This window comes from Pleurodeles waltl, chromosome 6 (assembly GCF_031143425.1).
Source record: "Pleurodeles waltl isolate 20211129_DDA chromosome 6, aPleWal1.hap1.20221129, whole genome shotgun sequence".
Classification (NCBI taxonomy): Eukaryota; Metazoa; Chordata; class Amphibia; order Caudata; family Salamandridae; genus Pleurodeles; species Pleurodeles waltl.
This window is the reverse complement of record NC_090445.1, coordinates 482,582,564-482,610,346: the sequence shown is the minus strand read 5'-3', so window position 1 is coordinate 482,610,346 and position 27,783 is coordinate 482,582,564.

Sequence of the window (27,783 nt, the reverse complement as noted above, 5' to 3'; positions counted from 1 at the left end):
CTGGAGTTTCAAACATTTATATAGCAATTAACTAATTGGGATTTGCCGAAAATTGCAATTAGGTTATCGATATTCTGGTCCTGTGTTTCTGAAAAATTGCATCAGTACCTGGGAGACTTAGGTCCAATTTCTCCCTAAGAACTAGGAAAGAAGGCAGACCACTGGGTCAAGACTAGGGTATCCAGGGAAACTCATGGTGAGAGCGACCAAAAGAAAGGGGTGGTTAAGCCCCCAAGGGAAAGATGGTGACCAGTCTAAGGATAAAAACAGAGAGTCTTCTAAGGACCCCAAATACCTGTTCAGGAGGGTGGGCCCCAAGACCAAACACAGAGCAATGGTGAGTACAAGGGTAAGAACTAGGATCCCAATAAGGCTTTGTGTGTTAAAGCAAAACCAATGGGTACCGAACTGGAGACCCTGTCTGTCGCAAAAAGGAATCCATCTATTGCACCTGCAGCTTCTGCTACAGTGGTAAGTCTCCAGATGGGTTCACAGGTGGGCCCTGACCATGTCAGGGAGCTTACAGAAGCAACTTTAGTCTCTGAGGGTGGGGTGGATGTAGCTGCCGTAGTTCTCTGGCCCAGTAATCTGGAGAAGTACAAACAACTGCCTCATATTAATAGGATCAGAGTTGAAGCATTGAGAGATACAGGTGCAAGTATCACCATGGTGACTGAAAAACTGATATCCCCAAAACAGTATCTGATTGGTGGAACTTTCACAGTCATCAATGCTCACAACAAAGCTGTCCTTAGAGTGGGGAGAGGTTACTGGTCAGACAAAAGTGGCACTACTCTCTGCAATTTTTGTATCGTGTCTGCTGGGAAATGATCAGGAGTCCTCACACTGGGCTGAGGTTGAAAGAAAGACCTGTGCAGCTATGTTGCGTATGCCTGAATGGGTGTGTGTGAAACGCAGAGCACAATAAGCCCAGGGTACAAAAGAGGTGCTGGAGCCTGGGATAAAGGCCCAGACCTCAAAGAGAAAAGGCAGGAAATTTGGTAAGCCAGCTTCTGAGCAGCCCCTCAAGGACAAGATATGTCAGCCCTTGAGGGAACTGAGCCCCAGGAGCTTGGGACTTACATGGAAGAGCTCCTTGGCCCAGGGGTGCCCTCTAGGGAAGAGCTGTGCCAGGGACAGAGGACCTGTCCCACTCTTGAGAGCCTAAGAGAGCAAGCTGCTAATCAGGAAAAGGGAGATGTCAGTAGCTCCCACAGAACCTATTGGGAGGAGGGACTCCTGTACACTGAGTCCAGAGACTCCAAACCTGGTGCCACTAGGAGAGTGGTAGTGCCTCAGATGTATAGAGAGCTCCTACTCACCTTGGCTCATGAGATCTTCTTAGCTGGACATCTTGGCAAGACCAAAACTTGGAGTAGGCTAGTTCCTCACTTCTACTGGCAAGGCATGTCCCAGGCATTGAAGGAATTTTGTAACTCCTATGTCACCTGTCAAGCCAGTGGCAAGACAGGTGGCCACCCAAAGGTCCCCTTAAAATGGTTGGGGTTCCCTTTCAAATGATAGGGGTGGACTTTGTTGCCCCCCTAGATCATCCAACAGGCTCAGGGAACAGATTCATACTGATGGTAGTAGATCATGCCACCAGGGACCCTGAAGCTTTACCCCTTAGGACTTCTACTACTCCCGTGGTTGCTAGGGCCTGTCTCAGTATCTTTACTAGAGTGGGCTTCCCTAAGGAGGTGGTATGAGACAGAGGTAGTAACTTCATGTCTACATACATCAAGAGAATGTGGAATGAATATGGAGTGACTTATACGTTCATTACCCCATATCACAGACAAGGAAATGGTTTGTAAAAGATTCAACAAAACCATGAAGGGCATGCTTGCAGGACTCTCTAAAAAACTCAGAAGGAGATGAGATATCCTGTTACCATGTTTGTTTTTTGCCTACAGAGACGTGCCACTGAAGGGAGTAGGTACTTCCCTTTTTGAACTTCTGTTTGGACATATTGTAAGGGGGGCATTGTGTCTAGTGAGAGGAGGCTGGGAGAGACCTCACAAAGAGCCCAAACAAGACATTGTTTACTGTGTGCTTGGACTATGTTCTAGGATGGCTGAGTATATGACACAAGCATCCAAAATCCTTGAGGCTAGCCAAGAGCTTCAGAAGCTCTGGTATGACCAAAAGGCTGCCATGGTGAAGTATAAACTTGGGCAGAAGGTGTAGGTACTTGAGCCTGTGGTTCCCAGGGCACTGCAGGAAAAATGGAGTGACCCTTACCCTATCCTTGAAAAGAAGAGTGAGGTCACCAATCTAGTTGACCTTGGCATTCTTAGGAACCCTCACAGGGTTGCCCATGTGAACTGCCAAAAGCTCTTCCATGACAGGGCTGATGTGGCCATGCGGATGGGCACTGATGAGGATCAGGAAGAAGGGATTGAGCCTCTCCCTGACCTCCTCTCCCACAACCCCACAGATGGGTCAGTTGATGGCGTGGTCTTTTCAGACACCCTCACTGCCCAACAGCAAGCTGGCTGCAAGCAAGTCCTACAGCAGTGTGCTGAGCTCTTTCCCTCACCCTGGTCAGACTACCTGGTGTGTCCATGATGTGGATGCTGGTGACCACTTGCCTGTCAAAAGCAAAATATACAGACATTCTGACCATGTTAAGGATGGCATCAAAGCAGAAGTAAGCAAGATGCTGGAGCTAGGGGTAATTGAGGCCCTCTGACAGTCCCTGGGCCAGCCCAGTGGTCTTAGGCCCTCATTCCAACCGCGGCGGTCAATGACCGCCGGGTTGGTGGACCGCGGGAGCACCGCCGACAAGCCGGCGGTGCTCCAATGGGCATTCCGACCACGGCGGTAAAGCCGCTGTCGGACCGGCAACACTGGCGGTCTCCCGCCAGTGTACCGCCGCCCATTGGAATCCTCCAAGGCGGCGCAGCTAGCTGCGCCGCCGAGGGGATTCCGACCCTCCCTACCGCCATCCAGTTCCCGGCGGTCCGCCCGCCGGGAACCGGATGGCGGTAGGGGGGGTCGCGGGGCCCCTGGGGGCCCCTGCAGTGCCCATGCCACTGGCATGGGCACTGCAGGGGCCCCCATAAGAGGGCCCCTAAATGTATTTCACTGTCTGCTTGGCAGACAGTGAAATACGCGACGGGTGCAACAGCACCCGTCGCACCTTCCCACTCCGCCGGCTCGATTACGAGCCGGCATCCTCGTGGGAAGGGAGTTTTTCCCTGGGCTGGCGGGCGGTCTTTTGGCGACCGCCCGCCAGCCCAGGGATAAACTTAGAATACCCTCCGCGGTCTTTCGACCGCGGAGCGGTATTTCGGAGGGGGGAACTCTGGCGGGCGGCCTCCGCCGCCCGTCAGGGTCAGAATGACCCCCTTAGTCTCCAAACCTCATTCTAAGGGAGGTAAACTAGAGCTGAGGTTTTGTGTGGACTATAGAGATCTCAGTGCTGTCACCAAGACTGATGCACACCCTATCTCAAGAGGAGATTAACTTTTAAACAAGTTAGGGGCAACCACGTTTCTCAGTACTTTTGATTTGACATTAGGGTACTGGCAGATTGGTCTGACACCTAGAGCAAAAGAAATATCAGCATTCTCGACACCAGATGCACATTACCAGTTCACTGTTATGCCATTAGGTTTACAAAATGCCCCTGCTACCTTCCAAAGGCTGGAGAATAAAGTCCTTGTTGAATTGGAAGCCTTTGGTACAGCACATCTTGTTGATATTGCTGTCTTTAGCTCCACTTAGCAGGATCACCTGATCCACCTTGGCAAGGTTCTTGAAGCACAGCGAAGTGCAGGCCTCACTATCAAGCTAAACAGATGCCAGATAGGACAGGGCAAGGTTGTATAATTGGGTCACTTTGTAGGTGGAGATCAAGGTCAACCACTACAACCCAAGATCCGGACAATTCTGGGGTGAGGAGCTCAAACCACCCAGACCTAAGTTAGGGCATTCCTTGGCTTCACTGGGTATTACAGGAGGTTTGTGAAGGAGTATTGTAGCATTGTGGCACCCCTCAAAGAACTGACCCCCAAAAAACACTCTGAGGGAAGCAATGTGCTCAGCACCCATTCGAAAAGCTCCATATTATTCGAGCAGTCCATAGTGCAGACAGATGCTTTTGAACATGGAATAGAAGCGGTCCTATCCCAGACCAATGATGATGGTCATGACCAACCTTTGTTTTCATTAGCAGGGGGTTATTCCCCAGAGAGTATTGTTTGAGTGCCATTGAGAGGGAAGCCTTTGCTGCGATCTGGTCTCTGAAGAAGTTGAGAACATATCTGTTTGGTTCTCACTTCCTTGTTCAAACTGACCACAGGCCTCTCAGATGGGCGATGTGAGTAAAAGGTGAAGACTTCAAAATTTTGAGGTGGTCCGTTTCCCTGTAGGGAATGATTTCTACATGCCAATGAATATGACTTTCGAGGTGCTTAGACAATGAAGACTGTCTTGGGAAAGGTTAGTTTCATTCTCTTTCATTTTGTGGGGTTGTGTAGGAAAAAGCTCTTTTTTGATTTTGCCAACCCTACTTTTTGCCTGGTATATGAAGCATTTCTGACTGAAAGTGCTCTGGGTTCCTGCCATCCAGGTCCTCAGTGGCAGTTCTCTTTCCCTAAAACTGTGCAATTGTTACCCAATTAGCAATAACTTTGCCCCACTGGAAGTCTCTATTAAATGGTAGCCCTGGTACCTAGAGCATAGGTGCCAAAGATGGTTCACAATGGCTGCAGCATACATTGTGCCACCCTCATGCAACCCTCACCAAGCACATGCAAACTGCCATTGCAGTCTGCATGTCTTGGGGCACCTAAAATAGAAAACACAACATGTCACATAGCCTGTGTGCCATGTCCTCTAACACTGCTTGCAATATATGTAACTCACCCCTACAGCAGGGCTTACAGCCTTAAGGCAGGGTGCATTATATTACATGTGAGGACGTACCTGCTTACACATAATGGGTAGACAGGGAAGCCAAAGTACATGTGATGGACACTACTCACTATGAGTTCCCCAGCTACATGATGCCTTCACAGAGAATAAGGATGTTTGGCATCAAACATCTCATATTAAACCCTCACCAATGCCAGTGATGGATTTATTAATACATGCATCCGGTTGGCACCTTGGAGGTACCCCCTGAAAACCTACCAACTACTAGTGTTCTGACTCACTAGTGTTAGCCAGCCTGACACCACCAGACACAGCTCTGACCCCTAAGGGTGAGAGGCCTTGCTCTTGTCCAGTCAGAAACAAAGCCTGCTATGGGAGAGGTGTTTACACACCCCACACAATGGGATGACCAGTGAATATGCATTTAAAGGCAGGAAGCTTCAAAGAAGCCCACCACCCTTGGCATGCAAATCTGGCTTCACTTAAAGGAGAGATGCTGACCCCCACTGCCCCTGGGCTCATCATTTGACACCTAGGCAGGTGAATTAGTTCAGTCCCATCCCTAATTTGTGCTGCCTGATGTGGACACAACATTTAGAAATTTGCCATCTTGGTATTGTTAGATTTAGGAACTCTAGGACAGTGTTATGTCCACTTCCCATAGGAAGTAGTATTATAGGGGGCTTAGTGACTCTAGGAGAAAGTAGCACATTGGCTACTACCCTACACTCCCAGAAATGGCCCTTAATTCAGTATTTAGGGGAGGCCCCGGCACCAGGAAATCAGATTCTTGCTGACCTATGAAGAAGAGTGCTCCCAGTGCCACCCGGTGTGAGTGTTTTGGTGTGGTCCTGATCCTTGCCCAAACTTACCTTAAATCCAGGCAATTGTTCGTGTAAGTCACTATACTATACCTGAATGCAGAACTTGGGTTTCTATCAATAGGATAACATTGTTCCTGCTACTTTTGAAACCTGAAAATATTTTTCTTTCAAAACATACCTGATCATACTGATTCTAGTGCCTAAATATATATAAAGATACTTGTTATGTTTGTAAATTGGCGTGAATCTACTTATTGAGTTGTGTGTCTCATTTATTGACTGTGTGGGTATTTGCAGATGTCTAACACTCCTCTCTAATAAGCATAAGTCTGCTCAATGACACACACCCCTATAAGGAACACCTTTGGACTGCTTGAGCAAGCCCCTGTCCACTGGTAAGGGGACCCTTGGACTTTTTCACAATATATCTCATTTTGATATATCATTCAAAGAGCCAGATTCCTACAAGGAGAAGCTTCTAGAGGCATGTTTTTGAAGTGCACATGTGCCCTGTCTTCATGGCCCTGGCTCCAGACTAACTACAGAGATATGCAGCACTTTGTGTGGAGACAGGACTCAGCTTCAGCTTATTCCAGTGTAAGTAGTGCTTGGCACAGCTCCTCCCTCCCATCCTTCCAGGGATGGCCCATCCAGTCCCACCTAAACTCCCCATGATGTGTGGCTCTCTAGGGGGAAAACACAAAGCCCGTCTGTCAACTACACCCAGTCATGTGAGCCAGAACAGGCTGCAGGCACAAAATGGCTAATGCAGGAAAATTAGAACTTTCTACTAGTGGCATTTTAAAAATTATAATTTAAAATCTGACTTCACCATAACTCTGGATTTGAAATTACAGTTCTAGAGACACCAGACATGAAGGGGTTACCTGTTACCATTTGGAAATTACACTTATAAAAGGCAATAAGATATCTCCAATGTTATTCTGGGGAGAGGTAGGCCTTGCACGAGTGAACAACTCATGTAAGAGTTGTTTTCTAACAGGACATGTAAAACATAAAAGTACATGTCCACTTTTTTGAATACATTGCACCCTGCCCTCTGAGCTTTACAGGGCATATCATTGGGGTCACTTATATGCATTAAAAAGGAAGGTTTGGGCCTGGAAAAAGGGCTATTTTGCCAGGTCAAAACAGCAGTTTAAAAATGCACAAACATAGGCTACAATGGCAGGTCAGAGACATGTTTAAGTGCTACTTACATGGGTGGCACCATCAGTGTTGTAGGCCTATTAGGAGCATTTATTTTACAGGCCCTGGGCACAGGTCGTGGGACTTACAGGTACATTAAATGTGACAATTAGGTATGAGCCATTGGTACCATGTTTTAGGGAAAAATCACAAGCACTGGTTAGCAGTGGTAAAGTGTGCATAGTCCTAAGGTCTGCAAAAACTATTTCAGCAAAAAAGGTGGTTTAAAGGCAAAATCAATCAATCAATGGATTTATAAAGCATGATATATCACCCTGGGGGTATCCAGCTCTGGGGTTGCTGTTGCAAGCTGATAGCTATTCCTCAAAGAGCAAAGTTTTGAACTTTCTCCTGAAGTCGATGTGGGTGTGCATGGTCCGCAGTTGGGGGTAGTTTGTTCCAGATCTTGGCAGCAAGGTGGGGGAGGCACGCCCTCCACTGCAGCTGCATCGAACTCTCTGGACTTGTGCGCGGGCAAGTAATGTCAATCTTAGCTCCCTGGTGAGCCGATGGAAGGAGAGCCTATGTTTTATGAGATTGGATTTGATGTTGTGGAGAGCCCTGTATGGGATGGTGAGGACCTTGAATTTGTACCTCTTGTGCACACGCATTCAGTGTAGCTTCCTGAGGTAGGGGGAGATGTGGGAACACCTGGGGAGATCCAAGACGAGTCTTGTGGCCGCATTCTGGATGGTCTGGAGGTGGTGGAGGAGTTGGGCAGGGAGTCCGTCATAGAGGGTATTTCCGTACTCTAGTATGCTGGTTATGATGGCTTGGGTTACTATTTTTCTGTTTTTTTATGTGGATCCATCTGAAAATCTTCTGTAGCGTGTGGAGGTTAAGGAAGCTGGTGGAGGCCACAGCATTTATCTGTTGTTTGAAGGTGAGTTTGCTGTTGATGATGGTGCCAAAATTGCAGGTGTGGTCAGTCGGGCTGGAGTTTAGTCGAGCGCAGATGGCTACCAGGAGTCATCCCAGAGGAGGAGTTGTTTCTGAAGACGATAACCTCTGTCCTGTTTGTGTTCAGTTTCAGAAAGTTGGATTTCATCCATTGTGTGACGTGGGACATGGCATTGCAGAATTTGCCTCTAGGGGAGGCGTGGTCTTCAGAGAGAGAAAGTATGATTTGAGTGTCGTGAGTGTACAAGATGATGTTGCGTCCCTGAGAATGCACAATCTGAGCTAGGGGCATCCATAGGTGTGGAGAAGGGTGGGGCTGAGAGAGGACCCCTGTGGGACACCACATACGGTGCTCTTTGGTTCTGAGGTAAAAGGTGCGAGGCTGATTCTATGGATATGTCCTGTGATGAAGGCAGTTAGGTGTCATCATCAAAGATAAGGAGAATCCATGCTAAGGGTGCAAGGTCTAGCACCGCTTCATATGAATTTTCAAAACTGCGTTGATATATATTTGTATAAACATACATATATATCTGCAATCCATTTGTGTTTAATGTTTTTTTTTTTTTTTTAATCTCAAGGTTGGCTATTAACTTGCAGAAATCCATTGCTATCAGAAGTGATTGATCTTGCCAAATGTATTGAAAGATCAATATTGTCTACCAAGTTTTGTTTGATCGAAGTGGTTTATCTCCTGTGAAATGTGTAATGGATGATTTTGTATGTTCTTCTGTGTCTTCATCCAATGCAATGTGTGCTATCAATGTAAGATTCAGCATGAATTTGAGGTAATACAATTTGTCTGTTACAGGTGTAGCTCTAGAAACCACTAGCGAAATAATCCATCTTGTCCTGCACAAGGGAAGAAATGCAGTGGATATCACAAAATTGGTTACTTTGTTTCAGTGTGTAAAGTTGCTGGCCACAATACCAAAATTAGTAACATCAGTTTAGAAGATTGTGAAAGGAAATTGTCTAATGTCATCCTGACAATTCACTCAATTGCACCAGATGGAAGAATCAAAGGGCTGGATTGTGGATTGTGATGTCACTATTAATGATGTTCTTTTATATGTTAACAGTGGATTCTGGTGCATCAGTAACTATTTTGGCAGACACTACATTTGAAACCTTTTGGATGTCTGGTGTAGCTTTGAATAAAACTAGCACTAACCCTAAAGCTTTTGCTGACCATGAAACTGACATGATGGGTTATTTTGTAGGTCAATTTCTATGTTTGGAGGGACACATTGAAACAAAATCTTATATTGTAGTCAAAGGTTGTGACATTACAGGGTGGATGGATCTAGCTAGATTGAGTATTTGGTAGATACCTGAGGGATAACAAGCCCAAATTTTAAAAAACATATACCAGTATTAGCACTGAATTTGGTGACACTAATTTTGTTTAGAGTAAGGTTGCAAACTTTCTATAAGTGTTAAAAAATGTGACTGATACAGTTAAAGGGTTTGAACATACCTTCAAATGAATTGAAACCTAATGGTATTCCAATAGTACCCAAAGTTATACCTAATCCTTTATGTGGTTCTGATGATTCCAAGAAATTGCTAAATAATTCTCGTGTTGATGGTGTCATTTAGCAAACTTATTAGTTCAAGTGGATTCCTCCAGTGGTCTTAACTTGATGACAAATTGGAGATGTGTGCTTATGTGTAAATCATTGCACTTTAAACCAACACATTACAGTTGATTGTCACCTTTTACCCCATATCCATGAAATGTTAGTTAAAAGTGTCAAGGCCAAATTTTTTTCTATTAACAACCTACATTCTACATACAACTAATAGCATTGTCAGAGAAATCTAAAGACCTCACTGCCTTTGTCACTCCTCATGGAGGTTACAAATATCTGACTTATCATTTGGCTTGGCATCAGCAGTAATTTATTTCTAGAACACTATGGATGCTTTATTTAGTCGTTTTAGGAAAGTTCAAGCATTTCAAAATGATATCTTGTTTTTTTACTGATCATTCTCAACATCATTATTTGTCCTAGAAAATTTTCTTATTTTGTTGATAGAAGGGGGAATGAATGTTAGACTTGGGAAATGCCAATTGTTTGTTCAAGAGGTCAGGTATTTTAGGTCACACCATTTCATCAAGTGACATTAAGCCAACATTGTGTAATTTGGAAGAACTTTTGTATGTTTATTCTCCTACTGACAAGAACATCTTGCATTCTTTCCTTGGTTTATGTGAATATGGTGTGTGATTTGCCCCTGGCTAAGCCTAAACTGTTCAGTACATCTGTGACTGGTTTTGAAGTACATCAAAGAAGGGTGGCCATGAATTAGATGTCTTTCAAGTGAATTGAATAGTTTTATAAAAGTACTATTGGAGCTTTCCAGCAAAAATGTATTTTTTGTCTCAGCAAGTAATTGTATTGAGAGTTTAAGTAGATTGCCCATGGTGGCCACTTGTATATTTCTGTCACTTGTACAGAAACTCATAGAACATTAGTGGTGGCCATCAATGGGAATTAATGTGCAAGTTGTTGTCAATACTTGTCCTGAATATATTGTTTCAGATCAACATTGGAAAGATAATGTTATTCTTCTCAGTCCTGTTCCATTGCCAGAGAGACCATGGGACAAGGTACATTTAGATTTTTCTGGATCCTTTTTGTTGTTACTGGGTAACATTAAATACCTCACTACCTTAAGTGACCATTTTTCAAAGTGGATATGTACTGCTCATTTGCTGACACACCTAATACTAGGAATCCTTTGACATTTTTGGAGAATGTTTTATTTCTGAAAGGTTCTACCTAACAAGTAGTCACAGACAATGGAACTACTTTTGTTTCTAAGGGAATGAAGGATTTTTGTATTCGTTCATCACATTGTACATATTCAGGTTGCAATTTATAGTCCTTCTTCTAATGGTAAAAAATATATTCAAAGTATGGTTTCAGTGCATGTGAATGTTTCTAGTTTGTTCAAGGACAATGTTGAGTCCTACTTGATAGTTCCACATTCCGTGACTGGTATTTCCCCTTTCAAGGTGCTGGGAGGCAGAGCTCCTAAATCTAAGCTGTTTTCCAGTTGGTTTAAAAGGTGTTGGTGGGTTTGAAGGTAAGGTGTGTGAGTGTGGATGTGTTCTCTTAATGCTTGCCAAAGTATGTGATAAGCAACCTAAACAGAAAATGTACTTTGATGAGAAGCATAAAGTTAACAGTAATCTTTGTGTAGGTGATTGAGGGCCATATGTACGAACACATTTTCCCATAGACACAGAATGGATAAAACCCTTTGCTACATGTGGCACTGAGTTCTTATTTTTTTTTAAATCTCCCAGTCACAAAGGTGAGACTACATTTTCTGGCTCTATTCAAATTCAGAGGATTACTAAATCCTCTAATTTACTAAAAGAAAAAGCCTGTTGGAATAAAAGTAATGTGGTACCCATTTCTCATATACAAGTAGATATTTATTATAGAATTGGAGAGAATTGGAAAAAGGATGATCCTAAGCTTACCACTGTTTTTTTCTCTATACAAAGGTCATGTTCCTGATGATCATGCTCTTGAGAACTCGGAGTACAGTTCAGTCTTTCAGATTCCTCAGCATGTAGAGGATGACTCAAGTGAATCTGAATTATCTGTGATTAATCCAAATCTTTGCTCTCAAGGTGACAAGCTTTCAAATAGTGCATGCAATCAGGGCATGGATCTTACTCATAATGTCATGTATGCCTTTTTTTATTGTGTCAGACACATACACAGATACATTAGCACACACATTTACCATGCACTCACTGCACAGTACTACATTCTTCATATAATGTACCATCAACAGCACAGCATCTACAATTCATGCACTGCACAGCACATATATACCCATCGCAGATACACCCGTCCTACGCTGCACAGCACTTTATAACAGCTTGATGTATGCCAAGGGGTTAGTTAAGCACAAAGCAGTAGGACTTTGAATGAGTGAGCCTATAGGCCTCACTCCAGTGACACAGGTTAAGGAGAGCATGTTCACTCCTACTGTTCACTACACTGAATGCTGCCACCACCATGCTCATCTGGCTTAACTCCTTGTAAAGGCAGTAGCCTTTCAACAGTATGACCGTAGCACTTTGTATCTGTAAATTCTAATTGTTGATAGAGTGTTTATTACCCTTGATGAGGCATTGAAGCGCTGTGTGCTAAGTAGTACTCTACTCCGTAGTCCAAGATAAGAGGTTAATAGTCATTGAGGCAGTATTTGTTTTTCTATGTGAATTAGTTGTGTTAGGTTTGTGCCTTTGATTTCTTGTGTGTTTAGTAGAGTTTAGAGTATGGATAGAATGAAAGCAGTGTATTTGAAAGAAGAAGTAGTAGGTCGTTTTTTTGTAAGTAGAAGTTGTGTGCACCTGTTCATTAGATGGCATGGGTAAAAAAGGAGCGGAGAGTTTGATACAAACATTTGGGAGTTCATAGTCAATTGAAAGTTTTGGGATGAGAGAGAAGGGATGGAACAAAGGTTGAAAGGAGATTTGTTTTATCAAACACTGAAATAAACTTAAACATAAATGTATGCACATGACTCTTTATAAGTTTGCATTGGCTAGAGAAGACTGCTCTATATATATACCCATATGTGCACGGAAGCAGTAATATTTAACATGGTCTGATTTGCACAGTTATCGTGTGGATATCTAATAAAAACTTTTTCAAGAACTTTCTTAAGCTTTTAGTAGCAGCCATAAATGCCTCCCTGCCTAACAAGATGGCAGTCCAGGAGACAGGCCTATATCATGGTGCAAATGTATGATCCACACTTGCCTATGACAAAATAAAATCAGCATTTTGAAACCTGAAATCAATACAATTGGTATACTTCGGGAGGAGGTGCACATCCATTAACATGTAGAGGACTACATAACTGACAGGATAAGTCCAAATATGTAAGGGAACAATATAAGGTTCAATGGTGTCTTCAGCCTGGGTCTCAAATATTGCAGACATCCCTCAAGGAATCCCTCCCAATAAAAACATTCCTTGATGTTTAGTGTGTGGATCCCTGTTCAAACCCATGGAAACCACACACGCCTGAAAACTCCATCAGAAGATCTTGTTGAATACACATTTGTGAAGAGCCTTGGGAGAAAGAAACCACAATGTTTTAGGGAAAGCAATGATGAAAATCTGACAAATGTATTGTTCAGTGCTCTGTCCTGGCCATTCAGTCAGGGCTCAAGTAGACTACCATACAGTGATAGAAAATGTATAATGTGTAGATTTGAAAAAAATATTGTTGTGTTATTTTTCCATACAGCCAAGTGGTCATATCTGTGACAAAAACAACAAGCACCTTAAGCCATTATTTCACTTGGACCTGCTTTCCAAATTTCCAAAATGCGCACCACCTAGTTTATCATCTGCAGGCGTTCTGAATTTATTGAAAACCATATATGTCTGGAATCTCCTTGCTCAGGAAGTTCAGAAGAACAAATGGGGAATCAAGCCTCGGCAGGGTTATGTTCCCACTACATGGTGACTGGATGGACTTTCTGTGTTTTGGAAAACAAATGCTAGAATCCTGCCATTTGTAAAGTCCAAAAATGCCAACTTAAAAAAAAACACTAGCAGGCTCGAGGTGTGGATTATGCCAAATCTTTTAGCTTTCACTTGGACATAAATAGCAACCTCCTAACACAAATCAGCGCACTGGCCAATAGTGCAACATTGCAGCTTCTCAGAGAAATCAACCCTTTCATACCAAATACAGATTTCAAAATTTCAATCCATAGTTTTGATGAGATTGTCTGTGAAACTCTATAGTCATAAGAATCTCCGAAGTTCACCTAGTGCCCATCAAAGCAGCTCTTTGCACAGATGCCTGTCCAAACCAAAAGAACAAAAGAAAATGACCACATCTCACTGCTTCAGATATCTCTGAAATAGCTCCTTGATGATGCAAAGAACTTATTCAAGCTTGATAGAAATACATATAAAGCCTTGTTTTTTAGAACTCCCAATTATCTTACCCATAAAATTAAAGACAATTTCCTACCTAAAGGTCCAGGTTTGAAAAAGGAAAAGATGTAAAAGAATCCTTCTCTTATAGTGTCCTTAGGGTGTGAGTCTATCCCACCAGCCATTCGAATACTTGCATGGCATTTAAACAAATAATACAGGACTGAAAGGCTTTCTTTTCCAATGCCATTTACAACACTATTAGAGCCTTCCTTTCATCCATTCTGGGTTAGGAACGAATTAAATACTGTTCTGTTCCTTTGTTTTCATTCCATCGTGACTATTCCAATCACTTGAAGAAAGGACCTTCAAGCAAGCATGACTTGCTTTGGTTCTTATTACATTATCTCACACGTCATTTCGCTCTTGCACTGTTTGAACAAAGTAAATCCTATGAAAAGTGCTCTGCCTCAAATAGATCTTAAGAAAGCCGTAATAAACTACAAAACTACTCATAAATAAATAGATACATAATTAGAGGTAAAAAAACACATTTGTCTCACCAGTATCATCACAGAAGGCATGTGAAAAGAGCCTCAACAGTAGGATGAGTCCTAGAGGTGTGGCCATGGCAGAACAGAAGAAGTTGAATCCCTCCCTGGCCAACAATGACTTACCTGAGAATCTCTGTGGAATTTGCAAATTCCGACATCACAATGCCAAGTGAGACAGACATAGAATTCTTTTGGGTGTTCTATCTAGAATCTGATGGTATTTCATTGAGAACTAAAATTCCGTTTGATTTTTCTTAAAGCGTGGAGGAACAAGAGGTTGAAAAGAGGTGAAGGTACTAGATGAAAATATAAATCTGAACACATTTTTTGTATTGGCCAAGTGCAGTGTCTCCTCTTCTTCATTATATAATATTCTCCTTAAAAAATATTGTGAAAATAAGAGATGGGTAAGAGAGAAATTGTGGAGATGTAGGGCAGCATGTGTAATATGTATTTGTAATTGTACTGAAAGAAAGGAAGTTTGATATATCTTGATCTGAGTACGATCCAGTGTGTACCGTACGCATGAGTGAATGTCTGACACATGAGGAGTTTGTTATATTAGGGATGTTGGGCGAGAAGCCTGTGTTGATGGCTGGAGATCGAGGCTGGAAATATAGCATGGGTATTTTTGATGGGGCATGCATTTATTAGTGACGTGGGAGAATGAAACTACAGAAGTGGAATTGTTCTAAGTTCACAATTTCTGTTGTAGGGGATTTTGAATTCACCCTCTGGCGACATTTTCAGCGTGAAATTATTATATGGGAGAATTGGCTACATAAAATTAATCTTGCTGGAATATTATCCTGCAAGTTATTTTTATTGGTGTTGTTCTCTGTTAGAAATGGGGTCTTTGATTGGCAGTCAGGTTACCCCCTGTCCAAGCAAGGACCCTCACTCTAGTCAGGATAAAGGAGAATCACCCTCAGTTAACCCCTGCTCACCCCCTTGGTAGCTTGGCACAAGCAGGCAGGCTTAACTTCAGAGTCTAGGTGTAAAGTATTTGTACCAACACACACAGTAACTCAGTGAAAACACTACAAAAGGACACAACACAGATTTAGAAAAATAGGAAATATTTATCTAAACAAAACAAGACCCAAACGACAAAAATCCAACATACACAAATCAAGTCATTAATTTTAAAAGCAAAACAGTCTTAAAACCTTGAAAGAACAGTAAAAACAATACTAGCATTGAAAAGTACCTGGGTAGCGACAAATTACACGCACAGGCGAGTGTGCGTCGGAAAAGGTTAGTGATACCTCGATTTCTCATCTGCAAGCTAGACTGTGCGTTGTTTCTCCTCCTCCTGTCGGGTCTGCGTATGTCATTTTTCCTCTCTGCAGGAGAGCGATGCGTCGATCTGGGGAAGCACTCGGTTCTGGGCAGGCTTTGAGTAGTTTTTTCACGCCCAGGTTTGCGTCAAAAATCCTGCTGCACGACATCAGCAAAACTGTGCTATGTGGGTTGCGACATTACCAGCTTTCGTCAACGGGTGTTGTGCATCATTTTTCCAGCTGGGTGCGTCGATCTTCAAGCCGCGATGCTGTTGGAGCATGGATTTCTGCCTTGAAGCCGGCAGTGCGCGGTTCTTAAGCCGCGTCTCAGAAGGTGCGTTGATATTTTCCCGCACTGCGGCTTGTGCGTGGATTTTAAATTTTGGTCTGCCAGCTTCACCTGTCAAGGCCCCAGGAACTGGATAGGGCACCAGTTGGCAGGGCAGGAGTCTCAGCAGAGAGTCCAGGTGCTGGCGGGGGAAGTCTTTGATGGCCCTGAGACTTCAACAACAGGAGGCAAGCTCAGGACAAGCCCTTGGAGATTTCTTCACAAGCAGGAATGCAAAAAAAAAAGTCCAGTCATTGTCCCCTTTCACCAGGCAGAAGCAGCAACTGCAGGATAGTTCCACAAAGCACAGTCACATGCAGGGCAGCACTTCTCCTCAGCTCTTCTCCAGACAGAGGTTCCTCTTGATTTCCAGAAGCAATCTAATATTTCAGGAGTTTGGGTGCTCATCTTATACCCATTTTGGCCTTTGAAGTAGGCCTACTTCAAAGGGAAGTCTCTCTTGTTTGTGAGATCCTGCCTTGCCCAGGCCAGGCCCCAGACACACACCAGGGTGTGGGAGACTGCATTGTGTGAGGGCAGGCATAGCCCTTTCAGGTGTAAGTGACCACTCCTCCCTCCCTCCTAGCATAGATGACTCATCAGGAAATGCAGGCTACACCACCAGCTCCCTTTTGTCACTGTCTAGAGAGAGGTGCAAACAGCCCAACTGTCAAACTGACCAGACAGGGAATCCACAAACAGGCAGAGTCACAGAATGGTTTAATCAAGAAAATGACTACTATCTAAAAGTGACATTTTCAAACACACAATCTGAAAACCAACTTTACTAAAAGATGTATTTTTAAATTGTGAGCTCAGAGACCCAAAACTCCACATGTCTAACTGCTCCCAAAGGGAATCTATGCTTTAATAATTTTTAAAGGTGTCCCCAGGTTAACCAATGAGGAGCTAGGCCTTGCAACAGTGAAAACCGAATTTGGCAGTATTTCACTGTCAAAACATATAAAACACATTAGTATATGTCCTACCTTAAACATACACTGCACCCTGCCCATGGGGCTACCTAGGGCCTACCTTAGGGGTTTCTGTCATGTAAGAAAAGGGAAGGTTTAGGCCTGGCAAGTGGGTACACTTGCCAAGTCGAATTGGCAGTTTAAAACTGCACACACAGACACTGTAGTGGCAGGTCTGAGCCATGTTTACAGGGCTTCTAATATGGGTAGCACAACCACTAGCAGCATCTGATTTACAGGCCCTGGGCACCTCTAGGGCACTGTACTAGGGACTTACCAGTAAATCAAATATGCCAATCATGGAAAAACCAATCAACAGTACAATTTTATACAGAGAGCATATGCACTTTAGCACTGGTTAGCAGTGGTAAAGTGCCAGGAGTTCAAAAGCCAACAAAAATAGGTCAGAAAAATAGGAGACAGGAGGCAAAAAGATTGGAGACGACCCTGCAAAAGGAAAAAAGTCCAACACTCTCCCTTAATGTAGTTTTTCCCACAAAACAACATGCTTAACAGACGTTCAACCCACATTCAAAGTTGCCATTTTTGTGAATTTCATGAAGTTTAAGAAGCAAGAAAGAAAATTTTCATACTGAGCATTAGTGACATTGAACCACTTTGCCAACTACTAGCAGTGACCTTACAGAATATTCTGTGAAGTATTGACCAATAGAGAATCTAACACCGGGCACTAGAGGATCAAAAGTATAAAACCATCACTTATAATAATATAACAGTATGCAGAGTGACCTATGCAAAGTTTCAAAACAATACGAGTATGAACATATCTAAAGAAATAGGGGGTGGATGGGCATGTCTATAATGCTGTGAACTTAAAGAAAGCATACTTACTAGTCCTGTTCCAAACATCCACTGGTAGAACATTACGGACCATCTTCATGGGTAGTTAGCATCGCCCTAGCGCCATTTATTTTGGCACTAACAAGGCCCTAACCTAACTCCATATTTATATTATGATGTTAGCCCCATCTAGCGTTGAAATATTGGGGTTAGCACCATTTCTAGGATGCACAAAACCACCTTCCATCAATGAGATGCAAGGTAGGTGTTCCCATCCTAAACACACTAACCCCCTGGTGCCATATTTAACTCCTGATGCAAAAACGACGCCAACTAAGGAAGCGGACTCTAAAAATGGTGCTAAGTCTAAGTCAGACCTGGCATTAAAAAGCTGCTCACACACCCCCACTCACGGAAAATGCACAGAAAGAGCTTTGGAAACATCCAGGGCAACATGGAAGTCGTACTGCTTCAGCTTGGTGTATGCCGCAGACGTCTGCGAAGACAGCAGATCCCTGCACCACCACCGCAGCAACCCCAAACACCACCACTGCAGCCACAAAGGCAGTGCAGAAGGAAGGAGAGGATATTCAGACAACAGACAACCATCCTTGGAATGAGGGAACAAGATGTGGTCCGGATGTACAGAGTCAACCGGGAGTCCATTGTAAGTCTGCTGCACCATATTGCACCACACATCACGACAAGACTGCAAACTCCCTATAACTTTCCACCCATGACAAAACTCCTCGCTGTCCTCCATATGATGGCGCCTGGATCATTCCAGATAACGGGAGCACAAGTGGCTGGCAACCCCCAGTCATCCTTCTCCATCTTCCTACCAAAGGTCCTGGATGCAATCCTAAGCCTCACACCTTATCTGCTTCCCAAACACCCAGCAAAGCAAGGTTTCTTTAAAATTGCTGGGTGCAATGGACTGTACCTATGTGAAACTGGTGCCACCTGCAGCAACAGAACACCTATATAGGAAAAGCAAGGACACACATTCCATCAATGTGTATGCCATCGTGGACCACTGTGGGCTCTTCAGCAACATCCTGGCGAAATATCCCTGCAGCGTCCATGACGCATACATCTTTCGTCATTGTACCATCAACCAGCAGTTCTAGGATGACTGATATGGCAATTGGCTACTCACAGGTAAGGCACCATACCAATCATTACACACAACACACCTACCATCTAGAACAAACAAGAAAAACACCACACTAAATACACATGGGCTGGGCCACAGAGATGGACAGGCAACAACACATATGCAACACGCCACACTACACTGCATACATTGCATGTCACAAACACATAACCCAAATGTTCATAACACAGCCACACCCTGACTGGCACACCATGTGTGGACAGGTGGAGCCAAGTCCCCATTGCATTCAAAAGCTGCTCACAAACCACTACAAGTGTCCACAGGTTGACAACTGAATACAGATCTCACACACACATTACACCAAACAAAAATGCGCACAGGCATGTTAATGGCATAGGCTATGGTTATTCAGAGGAAGTCACACATAAGCACAGTCCCACGTAAGCCATGGTGTTCAAGCCTCTGGCAGAACCTAAATCAAATGTCACCCAGGTGGTGCCATAACCTAATGTATATCAGCTACACATACCTGACATACCTGTAGTGTGCACATCCACTTGTTTGCTGTATTGTGTTGCACATATAGAAATGCAAAACTACCTGCCATTAAAGACCATGGGGCTGAGACATGAGAAATTGGGCAGCACCTACTCCAGTGCCACCTCATATGTACCCCTAGTGCCCCCTAACAACACCATGTCCGTTGCAAATATCAGAAACGGTCCACCATGGTGCTGAGTCTGTAAAAACAACCCTAACAATCATGGATGTCATAGTAGGACTCGGTAGGAGTATAGATGACATACCTGTCCTTACATGCACTGTACTAAGTGACCCTTGTTAATAATAGCTGTGCCCCCCTCCTATGGCCTGCGCTGTGCATGTGCAGAAAGTGCCTGTCAGAAATCATGTATTGGATGCTAGGCAATACTACTGCACCAAATTACATCATCCTACTAATGTGTTACACACACTCATGCACACTTGATGGCTGGCACAACCACCATCTGCAGCAAAGGGTCACAAAGTGTCACAGTGCATGCACAGTGCCACATGGTAACATGGGTTGCACAATCTGGCTTCGTAGGGCAACTATGGTGTTTCAACATCTGACACCGTTGTGGTGCTAGGAGGTGGTAGATTCCATCTAACAATAGAGCACTGCTTCAAATATGGAATACACAACACTTTACCTAAATCATAACCATCATTTTGAGATCAACATAAATTTACTTAGGCCCTTGGGCCACTACCCAAGATTGTCATGTCCATCAACACAGTCCAATGAAACCATTTCACAAGAATAGGAACACACGCTATATCACAAACAATTCTGTGTCACCACTTCGACTAAAAAGTACAAATGCCATGCTATGTTCCACACCACTATCAACACTTACCAACATATCTCTCTATACTTTTCAGTTGCTCAAGTGTACGGCATAGAGCCGTAAGTGATGACCCCATTTGCCAGTCCCTCAATGGTGGAAGAGTGGACCTACAATGAGGGACACAGGAAAACTCGCAATGTGGTGGTGAGGACATTTGGGCTCCTGATATCCAGGTTCGTGTGCCAGGCCCTGACAGAAGGAAGCCTCTTGTATGCTCCACCACTTGTTTGCAAGATAGTTCTGGCATGTGCATTCCTGCATAAAATCTTCTCAATCCCCTTGGATGAACAGGATGATGTCCCCAACAAGGAGGATGATGATAATGGAGCAGATAATGTGGATGGGGAATAACTGAACACTGCTGCAGGATTTTGTAGGAGACTCCACATTATTAAGAACTTCTACACTTAATCACTATACTATAAACATCACATTTTAAATAGCACAAATAAATCACTTTGCACTTGATTCTCCTTTGTCTACTCATTTTCTATTACATACACCATTGGAATGTGACTCAAACCTCAGTGAGCAGGTAAGTAACACAAAGGTGACCAGTATAGTAGCAACATCGTTTGTAACATAAGAGGGTCTACTGCCACCATCTCAAATATCTGTGACATGCAAATTGTGACCATGTGACTCCTGAAGGTTTAGATCCATGCACCACTACATATCTTGTTCTGCCAAGTGGGAAAGGTGCTAATACCTAGCCGATTCACCACAACAACACCATGCATAACAGGATGTATGCAAGAGGGGCACAAATAACAAATGGATATCAAGTTATGTAGGAACAGAACACTATCGCAACTCATGTTGACAGTAGCTTTGCTTGCATGGTACGTGTGACCAGGGTGGAACATCATTGCTAGTTGCGGTCCTTCATTAAATGTCCAGGGATTGTAACCAATGTTCGATGCTGAGCCTGCACAGTGTATTCATAGGATTGTGTACTGATACTGCCATTGGGCACAACCCTGGCACATGGTGGACTGTATCTCACTTATGGCACACACATGTTGGCTATGGAGTGTGCAATGGGTTGCCTGACTAAAATATCAGCTATGGGTGAAGAGTCACTATCCAAGGACATGACCCATAGTCACAATCCATGGATTTATTAGGACAATGCATCACCAAGTATATATCTGAGTCGAACGCAGGCAGTGTCTAATTTTCACTCTATTCACACTTGGCACACGTGGCACACAAATCTGCTGTCTTCACACATGCCGAGAGCAAATCCAGGCAAACATGTGAAGAATGATGTATGGGTGTATGTCCTAGGTAGCAACGCGATTGCCATTATTAACAATTCTTGACGTGTCTGCATGTAGACCTAGTATGCGTTGTATAAATACATCACACAGCACAAAGCAATACACACCACTCATTGTCACTCACCTGACAGAACAAGTGCATGATAGCAACAGTAACAAATTGTCCCATACATGTTGTGGCCTCCAACATCGCACCAGGTGTGGGAGGTGCTACTATGTTCAGCATTGCTGTCTGAGACACAACACCAATCTGAGTGTGAGTGGACCTAGGCATATATGCAGCAATTGGCAAATGTACTGTACAGCACTGAGATGATTTCACACCGCAATATCATTCAATCATGATAAGAGTTACCTAGGTTGTGACACGCTGGAAGAAATGCATACCCCCGTTCAATGAAGGTTGTTGATGGACAGATTCGAGACACTGAAAGATACTTGCAAATACAACACAGGAGGTGAAGTAGAGACAGAACAAGTGCTCCACTTATCATGTGTGTGGGACTCATGACATCTCACTAATACCGTCAATGGAACCGTAACTATCAAAAAGGCAGTAGAAGGAGATGTGTACATCCTCCAATTACACATGTAACATGTTGCATCATGTCCATGTATGGCCAGACAATGTTGCTGTAGAAGGTATGTACAAAGTGCAAGTAACCTAAAGAATAGGAACAATCTAAGTGACAATACATGCCTTACCAGTAGTGTAGGAATACATGGAGAAGAGACACACATAGACCAACACTGAGTGTATGACACATTAATGTCTACATGTCGACATTTCACATATGTACAGAGAGGGTGGGCAAGTCAGTCCAAAACCCAGTCATGTTGGGTCAGTAGCATACTATGGTATTTTGCCCATCGCCTGCCACCATGACAGGATGCTGTGACAGACAACACCATCTGTGCTCAGCACTTTTCTAATATTGAAGTCACAATAGATATACAAGCTCAACAAGCTGCCCAAGGAAACAACTAAGTACATCAAATAGTGTCACATGTCCCACATGTGCAAGCACCCATGCTCTGTACATGAAAGTGGAGAGCTGACATCAAGTACTGCAGAGGAAAATGTGATATCCTGGTCTGTATGACCACAATTGTGCATGTGTCTGTCTGGTGGTGAGTGTGCATAGTTCTGCTGAGTAGCAATCATGAAAAGGCCAGGTCCGTGCTCCATAACCCACACACCACTGCTCTTGCTACATTAATGAATTGCATTGCCAGGGGCCTGATGCATGTGAACAGGGGGCTGAGTAAACTGGAGCTCCATCAACTTCCCCTTCACATGCAACCATGGATTTGTGTTGCCATACAAACTCACCCAGTTGTCAAGATGAGCAGGCTGCCATCTATGCCAGATTGCAACACTGTTAGACTGTGGTATGCTATTGTTTGTGACTGTCAAAACAAACATGATGTGGACAAATGTGAGTGTCTAGTTGATAGCTCAGGCATGGCAATGTGTATGGATTCTGAGCAAAAGGCAACTGAGCACAATAATAAGGTGATAGGTATCACAAGATCAGTGACTGTAAGAAATTAACTTCACAAGTGTTCTGACATATGGAGACATAGGTGGCACTGATGAGACAACACATTCATTTGTCAAATGCCAACATGTGTCCATGCAGAAAAATTGTAAAATGAGGCTTCACATTGCATGAACACACCACTGTCGTCATATATTACAGATATTATAAAACACGTCAATGCACACAAAGCATATACCAATTTTCACCAACACATGTGTACATAACATCTCCTGCAACTAAGATGCATGGGGGACAAAATGGCACATCTGTAGCAGAGCAACATGAAGTAAAATCCAACAACACACCACAGAGTGGACACACATGCACACGCAAATTGGCAATGTTTACATGCTGTAATTGCAGTCCAAGTCCACTGAATACTGTAAGTAGAAACTGTCATAGTTTTTCCATGCTTTTCCTTGTGTTGGACAGAGGACTACATATATATTGTGTTGTAGGTATGTGTACATTTATATCTCAGACATAACAATGTAGTTCACCCACAAATTAGAATACATACACATGTCTACACACATAGCAGACATGGGCCAACATGTATGTGGACACAGTGTAGCTACACATGCACAAATAAACAAACCTATAGGTTCAACATACCATTGTCACCGTAATTACAGTAATGGACATTTACACACATGTTGCCATAACACATATACAACATTCTTGCACAGCCCATGTAACATGTTAAGTTAATCAGGGTGCACTGAAGGCCTACAATGCAAAAATCCACCCAAATTTGTGATGTGTCAAAAATTTATGATGCAAACACATAAACTACACATTGAAATGTTTGTAAAATGACACCCGGGCCCTGAGCGACAATTACACGTACACACGTCTCTCAACTCACCATGGTGTATAATCCATGCATGACCTCCATGCGTCAAAAATGTTCACGTATACGCATACCATACAAAACCCCTAAGCTAACAGATGCCTAGTCCCTGAGTGTCTATTGCACGTCCCAGGCCTTTTCACGCTAATGGTGAGAAAATGACGCATGACAGACATGCGTAAAAAAATTACGCATGGCTGGAAACATGACGCACATGCCCAGGAAGTGATGAAACAGGACATCCTGCCTCCAGAAATGGTACAATGAGTTCACTTTCACTTCACAGTCTTATTGTCTGTGACTGAGTGTGTTTGGCGGTGAAGTTGCAGTTGGACTGGTGTATTTTGGAGTGTTTATAGTGTTTCTTGTGCTGTGTCTTGTAGGTGTTGTCCTTAGTTGTCTTCAAACTTGTCATTTGTAGTGAAATTGTACTATATTTTGTCTCTTTATAGTGTTTGTGTGGAGTAGAATAGTTGTTGGGGTAGTTGGGTTTGGTGTTAGGTTTACTTTATTTTTTTGGTTTGGCTGAACTGCATTGGCAGTATGTCTGGGAAGGGGAGGATGCAGCGGATGTCTGCAGATGAGCTGGGGGGTTAATCAGGCTGGTTCAGCACTACCTCCCTTTGATGCTGCAACTGGGTGGCCGGGTAATCCTTGGACACCCCACAGAGGCAAGGTTCTCTACCACCTCATCAGGATCTTCGGAAGAGGAAGAAATGACCACCAACTGAAAGATCAATGGGCAGATCTGGTGACTAGGGAGCAGGATCTGCTGGATCATCTGGGAATTGAGATTGATGGAGCAGTTGGTAAGTCTCGAATTTCCATACAAACTCCTTACTTTTGCGTATGACAGTTGCAGGTACGGTTGAGTGCTGCATGCAATGCCTGTGGATGTGAACATGTCATATGCTCCCTGTATGATGTGTCCCAACGCCACCTTAGGCCTGCAAGTCAGATGTACACTGGTGAAGCTGATGCTGAGCAGGTGTACCATTTTCACTGCACAACCATTACAAAGTGTTGTGATGCATGCATAGGGCAACTCGGTAATGAGCAGCAGCAAATGAGGCCGGCGTCATGCATCATGTATAGAAGGGGGTCCCAAAACCTGTATTGGTGGCATATGTATAAGCCATTGAGTGAGTTGAGAAATCCCTTAGTACAATCATATCGGCACTGTGAACAACTGCTGAGAGTAGGTGTGATATGGATGGATGAAAATGTATGAGATGGGCCCCCAATTTACTCAGAAGAAGTCGCAAGGATCTGTTGCAACTACAGCTGAGTACATAATTTACCTGCACAGAAACAGATCCATTTGGACCCTACCTGCATTATGATGTGCCTTAATTCGTATTAGGTGCACACATGGAAGGGGTAAGGAGTGCACTGAGGGCCACAAGGACTGTATTAATGCAATTTGTGCTGCACCCCTGTTGTTCTATTGGCTCCTTTGTGTCATTGGCCATGTAAGGGAGCTTGACCATGCACTGGGTCCAGACTACTAGCACTTCCCTGTTCCAGTTCCTTGTGTATCACAGACACCCTATACTATGTCAACTATCACACAGATGTGCAGAGTCAATTCCACAGGCCTGCCGCCTCTCACTGACAATATGGGGCTGCCCTGCATCTGCTCCTTCACTGGCACATCACTCAGTAACCTACACAAACAAATGCATCCTTTCACCACAGAGCAAGTGTTTCTGTGTTGAGGCATTTTCTATGCCCACACCCTTTTCCCTCCCTGGACAAATAATAGTATATCATGGCAACAATGCTTGGCTATACACTATTGGCAAGCCATCAATGATTGCAATCAATCAATGTACAGGTAGGTACAACTATCTTCACATTAGTATAATCCTATAGCATTATTGTTCATGTGTGTGCCTTGTGATGGCACTCACACTTTACTTACTTCACTGAAGGTTGTATCACGTCATTCCTCAACACCTTGGAACACCCACACAGCCCTTGGGCATTAGTTTGTCAGTTTGCTGTGACAATGAGGTGGATGTCTACGACATCTGAGGCAGCCCCAATTGTGGGTGTCACAATGGGACAGCCATTGCAACAACCATTGCATGCCCCTCAGATGCAATATACAGTGTCAAGCAGTCCCATATGGTCATGGAGGTGTAGAGCTAGCAGGCACCTGCATGACAATTCCATGTATAAATAGTGCAGTAAGATGCACCACAAGAGTGTCAGGGACAGTGATGGTTTGTAAGTGTGTGGGCCTACATTATCTGAGACAATGCGTGATTGACTGATCACTGATGTTTGTTAGTTTCTCTACCCTAACACTAGGATGACGTGCTCACTCAACCAAACATGTTAGCAGTATACAATGTCATCCATTTACTGAAATGTACAAATCACACTAACCAATGTTTTCCATCCATGTCTTGCAGGTGGACCTGCGCCCTACACCGTAGGAGAGGTTGTGCCATTGGAAGAACCTGATGCATCCAGTAAGTGTCATCTTGTGCGTCATTGGTGCTAATACAGGGTTTCGTGTGAGTCAGTCTGAAGTGTGGAATGCCATTAAAGATAGTTTTGCCTGACCAATGATCTGATGTCATTGAGAATGGATGATGACATATGTTGGAAGGTTGTGCAATGAAAATGGCTTGCATGTAGTTCAAGGGGCAACTGTGTGCTGGCATGGAATTGTGTGAAATGTGAATTCTCATGGTTGGCCAGTTAGTCATTGGTGTATAACATGATAGATCTCAGGGCAGCTGTCTATGGACAGTGTGCCACACATAGCTTACAGTTGCTGACAAGATGGTACAGATGTGGGTGTCATCTGCAGAGGTCTCTAGGGGACTTATGTAGGGGCTTCAGTTCTGGAACGTGTTGACAACTCTGATGTGCAACTCACGCTTAAAGCCAAACTTTCTGGGAATTTTCAATCACTTGTACACGTGGGCACATCATGGGCAATAGTGTGCCCCCTTGTTACGTATGCTCTGGTCAGGTCTTACAACAGGACACATTGGTGTTTATTAACCAAACCTTAGAATAGCAGGTGGAAAGTTACCTGAACCCCTGTCACATGCCCTCACCTTCCCCCCATGATAACTGGGCAAGCATTGATGTTTCACCAGGTGAGTCAAGGTGATGGATTGCATGCACAACCCCCCTTATGCACAGGGACAGAGGAAAACCAGACTTGTTGGGGCACGTGATCCTCACAAGTTACAAGACACAAATGTTGGTCATGGACAATTTTGTCCACTCAGCTCTGGGCCCTGTTGTTTCAAGTACATATCCATCATCCCAGTGACATGTGCATGATACTGATGATGGGTGGTAGGAAATAGTCATAGATGAGGAGTATTTCATTTTTTTAGGTCTGTGTGTTGCACTGTATGTGTTATCTGCGGTTTTGCAGTGTACATTATATGTCTGTACAACCTCCACCAAGTGCTGATACTGATGCTTGCTTCTCCTCATGTTTCAGCTGCCAACATGACTGAGGCACAGAGGTGAGACCTCCATAAGAGGGCCTAACGATACTGCCACGAATGGAGATTGATGATGCCTACCGCTGAATGGGCAGGAGATTCTAAAGGGAAAAGCATCAGGGGAATGGCGTGCCTTTCCCCATGGGGGACCTCCAAGACAGCCACAAAAAGACACTAGAGACAAACTATCAGGCATTGAGGGGGCCAGAGTTGGACCACAGCCCTCCTCATCAGCTGCCCCAGTGATAATGCAGCACACCACCACAGCCACCTGCAGCAGTAGTCCCTAGACAATTTTAGCAGGACATGAGGAAGGACATTGGCCACATTTTGACCATACTGACCAAATTGGAGGAGGGTGCTGCAGAGGATCACAAGTTATTGAGATACATCAAGAAAAAGGTTTTTAAAAAGCAAGACGTGAACTAT